The 15634-nt window shown below is 38.4% G+C and overlaps 1 protein-coding gene across 8 annotated transcripts in view; it reads right to left on the bottom strand.

Moving 5' to 3' along the window:
• Positions 1-15634, bottom strand: part of GRIA4 (glutamate ionotropic receptor AMPA type subunit 4) — a 339539-nt gene that overhangs the window by 252394 nt on the left and 71511 nt on the right. The gene's annotated exons all lie outside the window — the stretch shown is intronic.

The raw sequence follows: 15634 nt of genomic DNA, 5'->3' as shown, positions 1-15634 counted from the left end.
GGAAATGTCACTTCTGTAGAATAGATTGAGAAAGAAAGTAGTGACTACAACGAGAGTGCAAATCACTTTAGTGATGCAACAATGTCCAAATGACACACAAGGTTGATAGTACCTGAAATTATAGTCATGTTCAAATTTGAGTCATATGTCATAGAACTTTGTCCTGCAGGGTAAAGCTCATTTCCTAAGAAATTCTATCAACTACGATCTCAGCTTATCTTCAATCAGAGAGCAAGTTTGGAGCAACCAAAACTGAATCAGGGGAAGGAGTTTGTCTTCTTCCTGATTTATCTTTAGCCTATAGCCCATGGAAAGAGACAAAGACATGGTTGGCTTTGCATACATATTTTATGAGTGAGTGACTACATAAAGGAAGAGAAAACAAGTGCTCAGAATTGAATGGATCTTCATAAAAATAACTCTTGTCAGCTTCAGCATTAGTATAAAGAAAAGAGGGAGAAAGGAGAACAAAGGAAAAACTCCAGAAACAGGAGATAGATGTAGCATGTTAGGATAACTCAGCCAAGGCAAATACAAATGACATGCTATACTCAGAAATTGAGTGGAATTTTGCAAAGAGTTGGAACTGACTTCACATCTAAATGGGTGTCCTTTAAACAGCAGTATTTAAATGTTCTGTGAAGAGGAGTTGCAGCTGCAAAACTGAAGAATCATCATGGCATGTGCAGAGTGAAAAGGCCCATTGTTCCTAAGTGGGTCTTTCAACCACACCTGCACGGGGATCATAATCAGTGTTTGGTATCCTCACCAAGTATGTCAGGTAACAGTATCATACCTACATCACACTGGGTCCTCATTTCCAAGGTGACCATGTCCATTCAATCTGGTTTTCTAACAGATTATATATTTAAAAAATATAAAGTTTTCTTTGCTTTCCCTGTGATTTACTTGAGACCACAATTAAATCCACATTGATTTGATGAAAGTCTCCCCTTGTGTCTCACTGTAGACGAGCTCCCTGTTACTAGGGAAACAGACCACAGCCTGAATCTCCATGAATGGCACAAATAATTAGAATGATCTCTCACCCCTCCTAAGTTGGTGGAAGCTTTAAGACTACTCATAATTTGATCTTATTTCTGCTCATAAATAATTTTGAGAGGAATCAGATGTCATGATTTTCAATGTATTTCTAGAGAAATATTCATTATGTCTGGGTCACTATTAATACTTGGTGATTATTTCATCAATTATATAGCACATCAGTACTTTTCATTATTTATTTAGTAGTGTAATCAAAATTTGTGGTTCTAGAAGATATTAAAGGTAAAGGCCCTCCCGTTGTTCATCGATTTGCTCGGGCGGGCCCAGTAACCTCTCCATTGGAGACTTTGTTGTTACTGTGTTTGGCATATCGAATACGTCACAGGGAGCTTGCCAGGCTCTGCCGTGCGGGCGAGATACTCTCGGTAGCTTGCCGGGCTCTCCGAGAGGGGCGGAGGAATCGAACGCGGTTGGCCATGTTGGCTGCGTGCAAGGCAAACGCCCTACCGCTGTGCTATGCTAACTATAGAAATGAAAATTTAAAAACTGGACAATAAGTATAAAATCAGTCCCAGAACAATCAGAAAATTCTCAACACACAGATTCATTTCTTTTGCTTCAAGAAAGACATGTTCAAATATATAAGAATACATTATATACATATATACGAGAAACAGGAATATTTAAGGGGATTACTTAAATATTCCCATAGTTCTTCCTCCTCCTCTGATTTATACAGCTCATTGCACACTTCTATCCCTCAGAGGGAACCAAATATATTTCTTAATTGGATGGATGGATGGATGGATGGATGGATGGATGGACAGATGGATAGATGGATGGATGGATAATGAACACAAGGGGCTTGGTTACAGACAATTCAAATCATCTTGCTTTGAGTTAGGAAATATGACACCAATTCTTAGGAAGCATTCTCTGTGTGTTTCTGAAGAGCCCATTTCTTGACCATCTTTAACACTCTCATCCATTTACCTTTCTTTGTTTAATCTGTATTCTTTTCAGACAGATTTTAGGATTTCTTTCAATTTTGTCTTAGATTATAAGACTGTATATGGTTTAGGGATACAAATTCAATCTTCTTCAATTTGTTATCAGACCATATCTACCACCAAAAAACCAATATTCCTCCATATTGGTAAATAGACATTTCCCTCCTTTTAACTCTGTCCTTCTGACACACTCTGATTATTTCAGATCGTGGTCAGGCCAGGGGTTTTTACCTATTTTCTTTAATGAAACTAGAGTCTTAAAATGATCTTTAGTACATATTCATCTGGGCATTTTCTGGAGAGAACAAAAGACGATAAAGCCTTTATCAGCTTTTCAAAGGGATGCTGTATTCTAGCATAAATTAAGAAGTACCTTAAAGTGCCCTTTTTTACACATCACCAAAAACCTACTTACTGTCTTCCTTTCAGTGCTACTTCATCTCCCCCAGAGATAATAGAATAGTAAGTATGATAGAAAAATATGAATAATAGCTATTTTAAAATATGAAACCTTAGCAGGAAAAGAGCTGCTCTAGTATATCTTAGATGCTGTATTTTATTTGGAATAAACTTTAAAATTCTTATCAGGTCTAAATGTTTCAAGTAATTAAATTTCAGTAAAAGGTAGCAAATTTCTGTAGCATGCCCAGTGTCATTGAATTTTATACAACCTAAATAGACAAAGTTAATTTTGATGTGTTCTGGATGCATTTGGAGAGCACACAAATCTGATATGTCTCTATAGAATAGAAATTAATTTTGAATTAAAAGCAAGTAGTTTGATTGATTCAATAACTCTTGACTGAGGTCTTTCTTTGTTGCTAGGCTCTGTGTTACAAGAATAAGTTGCCATATTTCTCAGGGTTCTAAGTCCAGTGTTGTATGCAGGTTATTGCACCTGGGGCAGTGTGTGAAGGTGAATGACAAAACCAGTGTTTGGAGATTCAGAGAGGAAAAAAACTCCTGGGTTGACCAGAATGAGTAAATCAGACTCAGGGATGATGGGCCAGGGAGAGGCAGGGGAAGAGCAAAGAATGAGGCAGCAGCAGGCTACAGAAAATTCAGTCAGACATGTCAAAGAGGTTAAAACCTTCAGAAGAAATGAATGAAATCTAAGGATTCAGATTTACTGCCATTTCAAAGAGTTTTCTTGTGCCTTATGCAGGAGGCCTCATGCAGTGAGGAGTGACTAAAAACCAAAATTAAACAAGGGGATGCAGATTGGAGACAAGAATAGTACACCCAAGTATTGAGAAGTCAGTAACTGATGGAATTTGAGTCTTCCATGCCTATAGATTTAGGTTTTCACCATATTCAGGTTTAAGAAACAGCTCCTAGTTAAGAAAGAAGTTTAAAAATGAAACCCCATTTTGTTTCCTGTCTATGAAGCAGCCATTTAGCAAACAAGAAGAAATAAACATGACAAATAAATATGATAAAGATGAGAGGGCAAAATGCTCCACTTTAAACACATTCACTGCAATTGGCTCAGGTTAGGAAAGATGCATTGATTAAATGTTTAGGAAAGGGTATCTTTTGTAAGAAAAAGGGAGAAGTACGAGCACAAAACACGATCCTTTTCTACCCCACTCCCTCTGCCCCGGCTTGCCCAATATGGAAACAAAGAGCCTGAGAGGGGAAGAAGGGAATGTTGATAACCAGCTGGGACAGGGATCTGGGGACCCTGACAGAGATGACTCAGCCAAGGAAGAATTGACTGGGACTAGACTGTAGGCATAAATGCTATGTGACTGAGTTTTTCAAAAACAGAAAACAATAAAAACCCCTGACCCTGAGTCACCAAATTAAGTGCTCAGCAAGATTAATACATTAGGGAGAAACGTGCCACTCATTTTTTCCCTAAAGATTCAATTCAAACAAACAAAACATTTAGACAAATTAAAATCTTAAGGGAACTTCTGCACATAAAAGGTAAACCAATTCTGGGTTAGAGAGAGGACCGAGCGTAAAGCACTGACCTTGCATGCAGTCAACCAAGGTTTGATCCTGGTACATCCCCCTGGCAAGCTACCAAGAGTATCCCGCCCTCATGGCAGAGCCTGGCAAGCTCCCTGTGGTGTATTCGATATGCCAAAAACAGTAACAAGTCTCACAGTGGAGACATTACTGGTGTCTGCTCGAGCAAATCGATGAACAATGGGAGGACAGTGCTACAGTGCTACATCCCCCTGAGCTTTGCTAATAGTAACCCTCCAGCACTGCTGGATTGGCCTGCAACCCTCCTACCTTCAACAACCCTCCCTCCCCCCAAAAATTCAATCGGTTTTCATAACATGATGGCGGGGGAAAAGGTCTGATTAGCAAGAGCTTATATTCAGATCCGTACTTCCTGCCATGTAGCCTTGGACTTTATAACTTTAGTTCCCAGATTCCACATATGCTTATGTTTTTGGACACCGAGGGGACAGGTGATGGCAGTTGTATCTGCTTCTGTCAATAATCAAAGTAAAATAAGAAAATTGGAACGGGCAGAGAGCTCACGCTGCAGAGCACATGCCCAGCATACTGAAGACCCCAAGTTTGATTCTTGACACCAGATGGTACCCTCCACATAAGCAGGGTGTCCACACCAGCCTCCACTGTCCAGAACCACCAGGTCTGAGCAATGGACTGTTAGCACATCACTGTGGTGCCCTCCAGCAACACTGTGTGTGGTCCCCATACATAAAAAGTCACAAAATCCAGTATCATCTAAAGTGGCTCTGTCTGACACAGAGGTCATTAGCCACATCTACAATTTTAATGAAACACTTGCTCCAAAATGAGATACACCTAGTGTAAGGTACACATCAAATTGTGAAGACTTAGTATAAAAAATGCAAATAATTACATTAATATATATATATGGAAACTGAAGAGAGAATAAAGGTGATGAGGTGCAAGCCTTAAAGTGGCCAGCCCTCCTGCAGTTCCCAGCGCTGTGGTCTCCAAGCATTGCCAGTGGAATCTCTAGTGCCACAGGGCCCCAGTGGAACCAGCCTCTCGTAATGAACTGCCAGGGAAGGATAAGAACTGCTGGAAGGGACCACTAAGTCTTCTGAGCAACACTTGAGAACACTCCAAATTATATTATGCTAAATAAAATATTGTAAATTAATCTGCCTTTTTTACTTAAAATTATTTACTAGAATATCTAAAATGTGACTCATACATTTCTTTTAAATGGTGCTATTGTATCCATGCAAAATAAATGATTTTAGAAATATTCAAATTTAGGACCAATTGCCTTTTCCTTTGTTTCTACTATTAGGTCATGAAGAAGCAAATCTTTTCTTTAAAGACCAAACAGTATTTTAGGCTTTGTGAATGATATTGTCAAAGATACTCAGCACTCTATAAAATGTGATTAAGGCCCTAGACAGTATAGAGATGAAAAAACTCACCAGTGTTTTGATAAAAGATTGTGTACAAAAACAAGTGACTGGATTGGTCTATAGACTATATTTTTTAAACATCTGTTCTAAATATTTCTCAAGAGATAATTTATAATCATTACAAAGTATTGTTAAATGGAATCAATTACCCATAATTTAATAGAAACTTAACTAAATAATTTACTCAGGGTCACACACTCAAAAGTCAAAATAACTACAAAAGACACACAATAGTCTTACTTCTGAGACTACAATATTCTAACTAGGGCATAGCTAATATAATTGTTAAGTAAGTATTAATTTAGTTGGTAGAACTTAAGAGTGTAAGAGCAGTTTCCAAAGTAATGGATGTGAAAACTTATAAAACCTTTATAATATTTTTCATAAATTTTGAAAATTTTAAGATAAACTCAGAAACAAACATCATAGGCAATACAAATGACAGTTTGCTTGAAATTTGGCTCCTCTACATAACCTAATAAAACACGTTTCAGTGGACACTGATGTCCGTCTCTCTTGTTTACTGCTGCAGCTTCAGAACCTCAGAGAATAAATGGAACGTAATTGACCCTTAAAAAATATTTTTTGAGAAAAACTGCCTTCCACAGGCAGTTAATTTTTACTGAGGTCTTTATATTACAGAACAGACACTACACCTGGACATTGAACTAGCCTAGTCGTAGAGGCATTGTGGGAACTTTCAATGGGAGAAGGGGTGGATACAGGGAATGCATAGCACAATGTTAGTTGTTAGAGACAGAGAATCAGTCTGGACTTTTAGAAAATGCTGCTGTTGTGAAGGAGTGAAAGAGGAAGACCAAGGTGTCATGGAGGCAGAGAAAAAGTAAGAAAGAGGAAAGAAAGAAGGAAAGAAGAAAGGAGGTAGGGATAGAAGAATGGACGGAAGGACGATTGGATGGAGAGAAGGAGAGATGGTGGAAGGAAAGGAGGGGATGGAGAGAAGGTGGGAAGAAGGAAGAGAAGATAGGAAAAAAGGAATGAAGGAAAGCTAGAAAGGAGGGAAAGGGGAAGAAAATATAAAATATTATACACTACTAGGACTTACAGAGGGCTGGAGCGATAGCACAGTGGTAGGGCGTTTGCCTTGCACTCAGCCAACATGGCCGACCCGAGTTCGATTCCTCCACCCCTCTCGGAGAGCCGGGCAAGCTACCGAGAGTATCTCGCCCGCACGACAGAGCCTGGCAAGCTACCCGTGATGTATTCGATGTGCCAAACACAGTAACGACAAAGTCTCCCATGGAAACGTTACTGGGCCCGCTCGAGCAAATCGATGAACAATGGGAGGACAGTGATAGACAGTGATAGGACTTACAGTAAACAAGCACATTAGGTGGCAATTGTAGAGCAGAAGAGAAGCATGGCATGCTGAATGACCCACCCTCTGGGAACACAGGGAGAAACTTTGGATTCCTCTCCTGGCCTTCAGGGGAAAGCCTGCCACTGGATATCCTTCTCTTTTCCCCTTCTTAAGTTCTCAAGTTTAATAAAGAACAGACTGCTCTACAATCACACAGTTAAACATTTATCCTATTTTTAAAATCAGATCCACGGATTTGATTTTTTAGTTATTTTTAGGAATTCTAAACCTCAAGCGATATTCTTCTTTTCCCTGGCCAGATGTCACCTGCCAGTCTGCTGATAAACTGCATATTAATCAGATGAATGTATAGAATAAGAGATAAGAATTACTTTCACAACATATACTAAGTTTTTAAGAGAGTAAAAAATAATTCATTTAATCACCAAAGTAGCTCTGTAACATTAAGTACTATAATTGTCTTCTTCATTTTACAGGTGAAAAAACCCAAGAACAGTTTTTAAAAGTTAGCTTTTAAATAAGCAAGGGAACTATTATTATCCACACCATATTCCAGAGCTTATTTGATTTTCATAAGAAAATTTAATTTCTCCTTCTGACTAAAGTGCATATATAAATATATTGTTTTCTGAGAAGTTTCTTATTCTGCATTTTTATATTTCTGTATTTCCTTTTCTTTTCTGTATTAAGAATCATTGGAAGATTAAATTTTGATTGCTCAGCCTTGCCACCTTCATCAGGCCAGTATCAATCTGACTAACTAGGCCATTGTAACCCACTTATAAATAGTTGTATCGTAGAACAATGCCTGCTTTTGTGCTAGACCTAAAGGCCAAATTAACTAATGAAACAAGCAACCAATTACTAAATTAAAAGGGAATAAACACTCAAAGAACAGGGAGTAGGTTATTCTTTTTATCTTATTGTCAGGATGGACTTCCCCCTGGTAAATACAAATGATCCTTTCAAAGTACCTATTTAACTTGTTCTCTTTATGGTTCTGTTTTCTCTATTTTGTTTCAAATATCAATATTTATGTTTCAAGTGTGAATTTTTTCTTTGTTCTTTTGTTTGCTTTTGCAGTCAAACCCATGGCTTCACAAAATTAAGGCATGTACTCTACCACTGAGCTACAACTTTGGCCTAAGTCTGATTTTTTTAAGTTTGCACGATGAAAGAAAAGTAGTTTTTTGAACATAAGGCAATGGTTACAATGATTTATTCCCCAAAGGGCACTGACAGAGACCATACCCCTGTCCCTGAATAAAAGACCAGTTTTGACTAATCTTCACATAGAGGATAGAATCTCAGGATCTAATATCAAGCTCAAAAATCTCATTTAAAAGATGAGGTGGGAGAAAATTATTTTTAAAAATCACATTTACATAGATTAAAATGAAGAAAAATGATTGGAAAATTAATCCACAGAGTTTAAGTATTTAATCTTGGAGTTATGATGTTTAATCACTTCTGCTTTATTAAAAATAAGAGTGGTAACTGGGATATGGATTAAAAAAAACAAATTTGTGCCACACCCCATGGTGCTCAGGGCTTAGTCTTGACTCTGTGCCCAGGATCACTCCTGGAGCACTCAGGGAACCAGACATGTTGCTGGAGATAGAACCGCCACCAGGCACTATGTGCAAGGAAAGTGCCTGCCTGCTGGACTGTCTCTACAGCTGGGGCATTAGTTCCATCTCTCTAAAAGAGAGATCAAGCCCTGGTCTTTCTGGGACAAAGACTACTTCGGTGGATAATGGAGAATCTCAATGTCCTGAGTTAGAGATGCATATTCTCTCTTTATGATATTTGTATCAGTTACCCAAACATTTTGATCAGAGACCATAAGAAAATTGTGAAGTAAGCTCTATGTTTATCCCCAGACCTTCCCTTTAGGAATATCCTTTTTATGCTCCCATTCCTACTTAGACCCTTCTACTCCTAACTATTAAGATCAACTCTATTCATGCCAAAAAGATGTGTCGAAAGACTGGAGCATGCATGGGAAGTCCGGGTCTGATCTCAGATACTGCATGATCACTGGAGCACTGCTGGGACATAGCCCCTAAATAATAAGCCAGGAAGAGCTCCTGAGCACTGGTGACTGCTGAGTATACTTCCACTAATGAAACAACAACAACAACAACAACAATAACAACAACAACAACAACAGAGTAACTCTATAGCTTTTAAATTTCTACTAGGAAATGTAACTGATGGCTGCTTAACACTGATCCACACAGAACACATTTAAACATAGATACCTGGCTGGACAAATGTAAAAGTTGTCTAAATGCCATTTAATCCTTACAAAAAAGGTAGCCTTTGCCAGCACATTACTCGGTTAAAAATAACTGCATCTCATTAAATATAAGGAGGTAGTTGAGTGTAAATTTACTCGAGTCAGGAACTGTAGTTGTCATTGTAGTCCCCGGACCTTTCATTTCCTCGAGGGCAGCAACATCTCGAGGTCAAGAGGAGTGCGACACTGCATTGCTTCCTGCTCCCAACATTCCACTCTATGCCTCTGAAGGTCAGGAAAAAAAGAGACAAGGATAGGCACTACAGGGAAATGCAAGGAAAGTGATTCTTGGGTCCTGCCAGGGCTAGCAGAAGGCTGGTAGAGATAAGGAGTTAGGAAGGTGGAAGGATAAGCACCAATTAAAATAGGGTAGCCCAGGGCTGTGGGCAAGACTTGATGGCTTTTCAGGGCAGATGGTCTAAGCTTCAAAGTAAGAAATAATCATGTTCCCAGTATCTTTCAGGTCAAAACCTCCAAAGTTTTATGCTGCAAAAGCTGGTTGCTAGAGAAGCTGAAGTTTGAGGCATGAAATTCTGGCTGACTGCATCAAAGAGATTATATCATATGACCTGATGACTCTTAGAAAAAGGAGCAGGAATGAAATTATAATAAAGGTATAAATAGATCAGTATTTCAATTTGAAAATTCAATGTTCTGCTTGATGTTTCAAAAAAACATAGTTCTTCAAGTTGGTCCTACTTTCATATTTATTATTATTTACTTCTACAAATTATAAAGTAAATCTTGGAAACACAATATTAATGTGCTTAAAGAAAATAATTATGATACTGATAATTTTAGAGGATTGTTTATAGAAAGTGAAGTATACTGCTGGGTTTAATTTACCTAAAATTCATTTGCATTCATGTAGTTTGACAATAGAACTGACATAATCAAGTTCTGTAGCATAAAAAGAGTTAGTAATACACACATTTTCCTGGTGTGTGTGTGTTTGTGTATATGTTGGAGGGGGTTATATTGATTCCAAGGACCTGTATAAATGATCACTGTTGATTAGCATGTACTTTTGTCTGTTTTTTCCCTTGGAGCTCATCCCAGGCTACTTTTTATTTATAACTTTCCCAAATTTCTAACTTTCTTGCATTTCCCAAATCCCATTCTCAATCCAACCTATTCCATCTTGAAACTATATTGATTCTACATAAAAACTTTCACATTTGTCACTTCTCCCTTAGGGAATTAAGTATTGTTACAGATAAACATATCTCTTATTCATCTTTGTACACCAACAGTCACTAGCACTCTCCCACTAGGTTTGAATATACGGAGGTGTTGCTATATTACAGTGTGGACCCTTAAAATGATAAATTCATGTGCTTTAATAGAATGCTTTAGTGCTATTACAGACCACCATGCCAGTAATTTCAAGTCAAGATTAATTCTAGTAAGCTCAGATACAAATGGTTTCAACTTTGTATTTGATTTTGAAAATTAAGGTTTTTGATGCAGTGTTATAAAATTCCTGGAAGTAGCTACGGCTAGGAGGTATATGTTAGCATTTAGGTGTGTCTCAAGAAGAGGCCATTTGTAGGCTTTCTGCGTTTTACTTTAGCCCTTTTACCCTTTCTCTCCCCTCTCCTCTGTCCTAATTTTTGCTTTTGCCACAACTGGTGGTGCCTGGCAGTGCTCTGGAAATCAACTGTGGTGTTGGAGATCAAACCAGGGTCTGACACATGCAAGACAAGCACCTTATCTTCCATACTATGTCTTTGCCCTCTGCTTTTCCTCCCTCCCTCCCTCTCATCCTCCCTTCTTTCCTACCTTTCTTCCTTCCTCCCTGTTATTTTGTCGACAAAAATATAGACGCAAAGGAATTCAGGTGGCATATTACTGATTACTAGATGTGCTACCTAAGCATAAATTTTGCAGCCAATACATACTAGGAATACTGTCCTATTCTTTTGGGAGACTAGTTAAATATTAATTTTTACTCACTAGGGAAATACATGAAAATATATTTATTTAAAATTCCAAATATTTACATGATGTATAGGAAATAAAAATACATGGAATATTAAGTAAACTTACTAATGAAAGATAAGATTGAGTTTTAAAAATGCTTTACTTTATGAGAACTGTCAATGCACTATTCTTCAAACACTGCGATACGGTACGGTACATCAGCTTAAACAATATAAAAAATTGTAGAAATTTTACAATGGCCCCCAAACAAAAACAAACCAAAGAACCAAAATATAGATTTTAAGTGCTAAAGAAAGTTGTAATTTGTTGCTTTATATTTTTTGTGAGTAGAGGAAATACTAATTAATATTAACTAATGTCAAGGAATTTTAGGGGTAATTGATATAATTCTTTATAACAAGATATAAAATGACATACACATTTAACATTTAGTTGTCCATTTCACTGAATGAAATATATGAAAAATTAATACTGACTTTAATATATAGAGATAAAAGCATGATTTTTTAAAAAACTTTTACTAGTGAAACACCATGAGGTACAGTTGTAGATTTACAAATTTTTGTGCTTGGGTTTCAATTATACAATGATCGAGTACCCATCCCTCCACCAGTGCCCATTTCCCACCCCCACGGATCCCAGTATCCCTCCCACCTCCCATCTCCCCCATCCCACCCTGCTTCTGTGTCAGGGCATTCCCTTTTGTTCTCTCTCTCCTTTTGGGTGCTGTGGTTTGCAAAAGAGGCATTGAGTGGCAATCATGTTCTGTCTATAGGTCTACTTTCAGCATGCATCTCCCATCCTGGGAGGATCCTCCCAACACCCTTTATTTGGAAGCATGGGTTTTCTTACTTTTAATATTTACAGTCCATCTTAGATGTTTTAGGTTTAGTTAATTTATTTTCTCATGCTAAAACTGGAAAAATCTAAGACCCACTACTATTATAAATGGATTATGGACTTCAAAGGAGCTATTATAGATTTCCTTTCTTTGAGCAGGATATATTTGCACTGTAAAAGAAAAAGATGGATAATGGGCTATTTTATCCTACAGGTGGAGGTTCAGTCATTCCTCATACCAGGATGTGCACCACCAGTTCAAGTATATAGCTTTTGCTAAAGACCATGTCACTGATCCAAATCATTCCTGACTATGAAAGAGATGCTTAGAGACTAAGAGGGGATTCCAAGCTCTGCTCTTTTCCAAATCAAAGTATTGCTTAATCAACCATTTTAACCAATGGCACCACTGAGGTAAAGATTGTGAGACAGTAATATCTGAGCCTTGATTGCTTTTCCTGCGCAGGGTTAGGTAACCCCCCACCCCCAGCCCCGCTGGAATGGCAAAGGGCTAACTTCCTCTTTCTAAGTGAGCTGACTGATTTCTTTTTCAATCCCACTGCTAAGTAGTTAGACCCTGAATACTGCCTTCTAGACACACTACTTTGAAGAGGCTTTTACTGAGACTAGATATACTTAAAGTTGGGAGGTGAAGAGGGTAGTGTCTAATTCTTGGATTGTACAATTTATTGAAGAAAATGTATCTGAAGAGCAGTATTTGGTAAAGCAAATAAAAATTTATGGAGTACAACTGTACTTTTGCAAGTATTTGTTACTAAATTGGAGAAGTTAAAGAAATGCCGTATTTGGGACCTTTAGGATCTCAGACCTGAAGAGAGATAGGGGGATGGAGTTCAGCTGATTTACTGTTTACTGTGATTAATGTTACTTATCCCTCAGTGTTTTAGAAACAGTTTCCAAGAAAGTTAAGGAAAAAAAATGACTTTAGTTAGAACCTTCAGGGAAATGTGAACAGTCGTAATCATGTGATGGTCAAGTTTCTCAGGAATGAAGGTTTGGGTCACTCCAACAGTTAAAATACCATGACAATCTGAGGTGTTTGCTGAGCACAAATACGAGCTGTGACCACATGGCTAATTACAGAAATGAGAACTGTAACTGTCGTAGTATCTTCTTGGTTATGATATCTATTTGTGTGTTTATATATGCACACATATACACATATGTATCTATATATGTAATCTTTGTCTTCTAGTCTCTCATCCTCTTATAATGTATAAGATGCATTAATTTGATACCATTCAAGTATTCTTTTAATTTTTATTAGCGAAACACCATGAGGTACAGTTGTAGACTTACAAATTTTTGTGCTTGGGTTCCAGTTATACAATGGGCACTGGTGGAGGGATGGGTACTTTATCATTGTATAACTGAAACCATTCAAGTATTCTTAACTGTAGGAGGAAAGTTAATATCACTTAGGCACTTTGCACCTGAGGGTGTAGGGGAGGGGTATGGGATACATCCAGTGGTGTTCAGAAGCTACTGCTGCTGGTTCTATGCTTAGGGGTCACTCCTGGCAGTGCACAAGTGACGATGTAAAATGTGGGAGATGGAACTGAGATCAGCTGCATGCAAGGCAAGTGTCTCAATCTCTGTATTATCTCTGGCTTCCAAGCATTAAATTGTTTTATTGAAAAGGGGTTAGTAATTTTTAGTTGTAAACAGAAGAGTTGCAGCAATGTTAGGTAGAATTCTTGACTTGTTTCTTTATATTAGAGACTAGTTTAGTTTAGGAGATGTGTATAGGTGTCAAACAAACATGGGACGGATTCAAGATGGTTAATTCTATATGTCTTGGCTGAGACACGGTTTATAGATAGTGGGTCAAACAGACATTTTTCTGGCTGCTTCTTTGAAGATTTTTTTTTAATGAGGTTAAGATGTGAATCAGTGGGGTTGAGTAAAGCAGATGACTGTTATAGATGAGTGGTCCATATTTAATCAGTCACTGACCTTTCTAAAACAGACTGACCTTCCACAATCAAGACGCAGTTGGTCAGAAAAAGGCTTTAAACTTGGAATGCAATCTAACTTCTCTGGGTCTCCAACCTGCATATTAAGGATTTGCTAGTCTCTATAATCATGTAAAAGCAATTCCATAAGAGGATGTTTCTGTGTTTAATATATTCTATTGGTTCCCTTTCTCTGCAAAACCTTGAGACAGCCACTAAGTCAACGTTTCCTTATTGGAATTTCTATTTTAGTTATTTCCATATTTTTGACTGATATTTTTGGGGGCCATGCCCAGTGAAGCACAGGGATTATTCCTGTGTGTATGATCTGGGGTTGCTACTGATGGTGCTTGGAAGACCATGTTAAGATCCCAAAAGTGCCAGGAATAAAACCTGGGTCTTCTGCATGCAGAGCATGTGCTCAGCTTTTTGAAGGAAATTTCCATTTTAGAAATTTCTCCAAACGTTCTGATGACTCAGAACTGGAATCTCTTAAAGTAGAAAAAGTAATATAACGTTCCCCTTACGATGACCCCTCTGTGCCCTAAAACTCATATCTTATTCTCCATGATTAAATAGCACTGTAACACTGTCCTCCCGTTGTTCATCGATTTGCTCTAGTGGGTACCAGTAAGTCTCCATTGTGAGACTTGTTGTTACTGTTTTTGGCATATCGAATATGTCATGGGTAGCTTGCTAGGCTTTCCCATGCGGGCGGGACATTCTCAGTAGCTTGCCGGGCTCTCCGAGAGAGGCGGAGGAATCAAACCTGGGTTGGCTGAGTGCAAAGCAAACACCCTACCTGCTGTGCTATTGCACCAGCCCTGTAGAAAACACTCATATAAAATATCTTTAAGACAATATACAACAATGACAAACCCTTAGCCATGGGATTTCACAACTGAGATTGCCAAAGTGGGCAGGAAGTGGTGAGCTAGAATATGAGGACACTGGCAAGGGATCTTGGGCATTTTGGTGTTGCTAAGGTGTGGTCACTGTAGAGTGCTTTTAGCATGAATTTTAACAATACTCCAAACATATTACTTAAGCTAATTATGCGTTGAGATTTGGGGCTGGAAAGACAATACAGTGTGTGAGGTACTTGCCTTGCATGCAGCCAACCCAGGTTCAATCCCTGGCACCCCAATTGGTCCCCTCAGCACCACCAGGAGTGATTCTTGAGCGCAAAGCCAAAAGTAACTCCTGAGCATAGAATGAGTGGCCTATAAACAAAGAAAGTTAATCTTTCAGCATGGGATTTATTACTATGCCAACCTGCTGAAATACTACCTAAATACAGATGCTTATTTCAAAGAAAATGGTTTTTCCCTTTCTTTCTTGTTTTTTTGGGCCACCCCCAGTGATGCTCAGGGATTACTCCTCAAAGTGCTCGGGGGACCTTATGGGATTCTGGGGATTGAATCCAGTTCGGCCACATGCAAGGCAAGCGCCCTACTCACTGCACTATCACTCCGGCCCCATGTTTATCTTTTTTTCTTGCGACATCAAAGTTCTTCCAAGGATAAAAATTAATCTGGCCATACAACATAAAATTATTGAGCCAGTTTCCCCCTCTTTAGGATTACTAACTTTGATACAAGCTGCAATGCCTCTGAAAACTAACAGTGGAGAGAAAAATAAAAACAAAGGAATGGGGACAGATGTGCAAGTACAGCAGCTGAGATGCTTGCTTGCAGGTGGCCAACCTAGGTTCAGTCCCCGCCATCACATATGATTCCCCAATCACAGCTGGGTACGGCCCTCTCCCTTTCCATAATTAAGGGTGAAAGAAAATGAAAGAACAAAAAACATTTTTTAAT

The sequence above is a fragment of the Sorex fumeus genome, unplaced genomic scaffold (genome assembly GCF_029834395.1).
Source record: "Sorex fumeus unplaced genomic scaffold, SorFum_2.1 ptg000028l, whole genome shotgun sequence".
NCBI classification, from domain to species: Eukaryota; Metazoa; Chordata; class Mammalia; order Eulipotyphla; family Soricidae; genus Sorex; species Sorex fumeus.
Note: the sequence above shows the minus strand (reverse complement) of the source record. Positions and strands in the feature narration are given on the sequence as shown.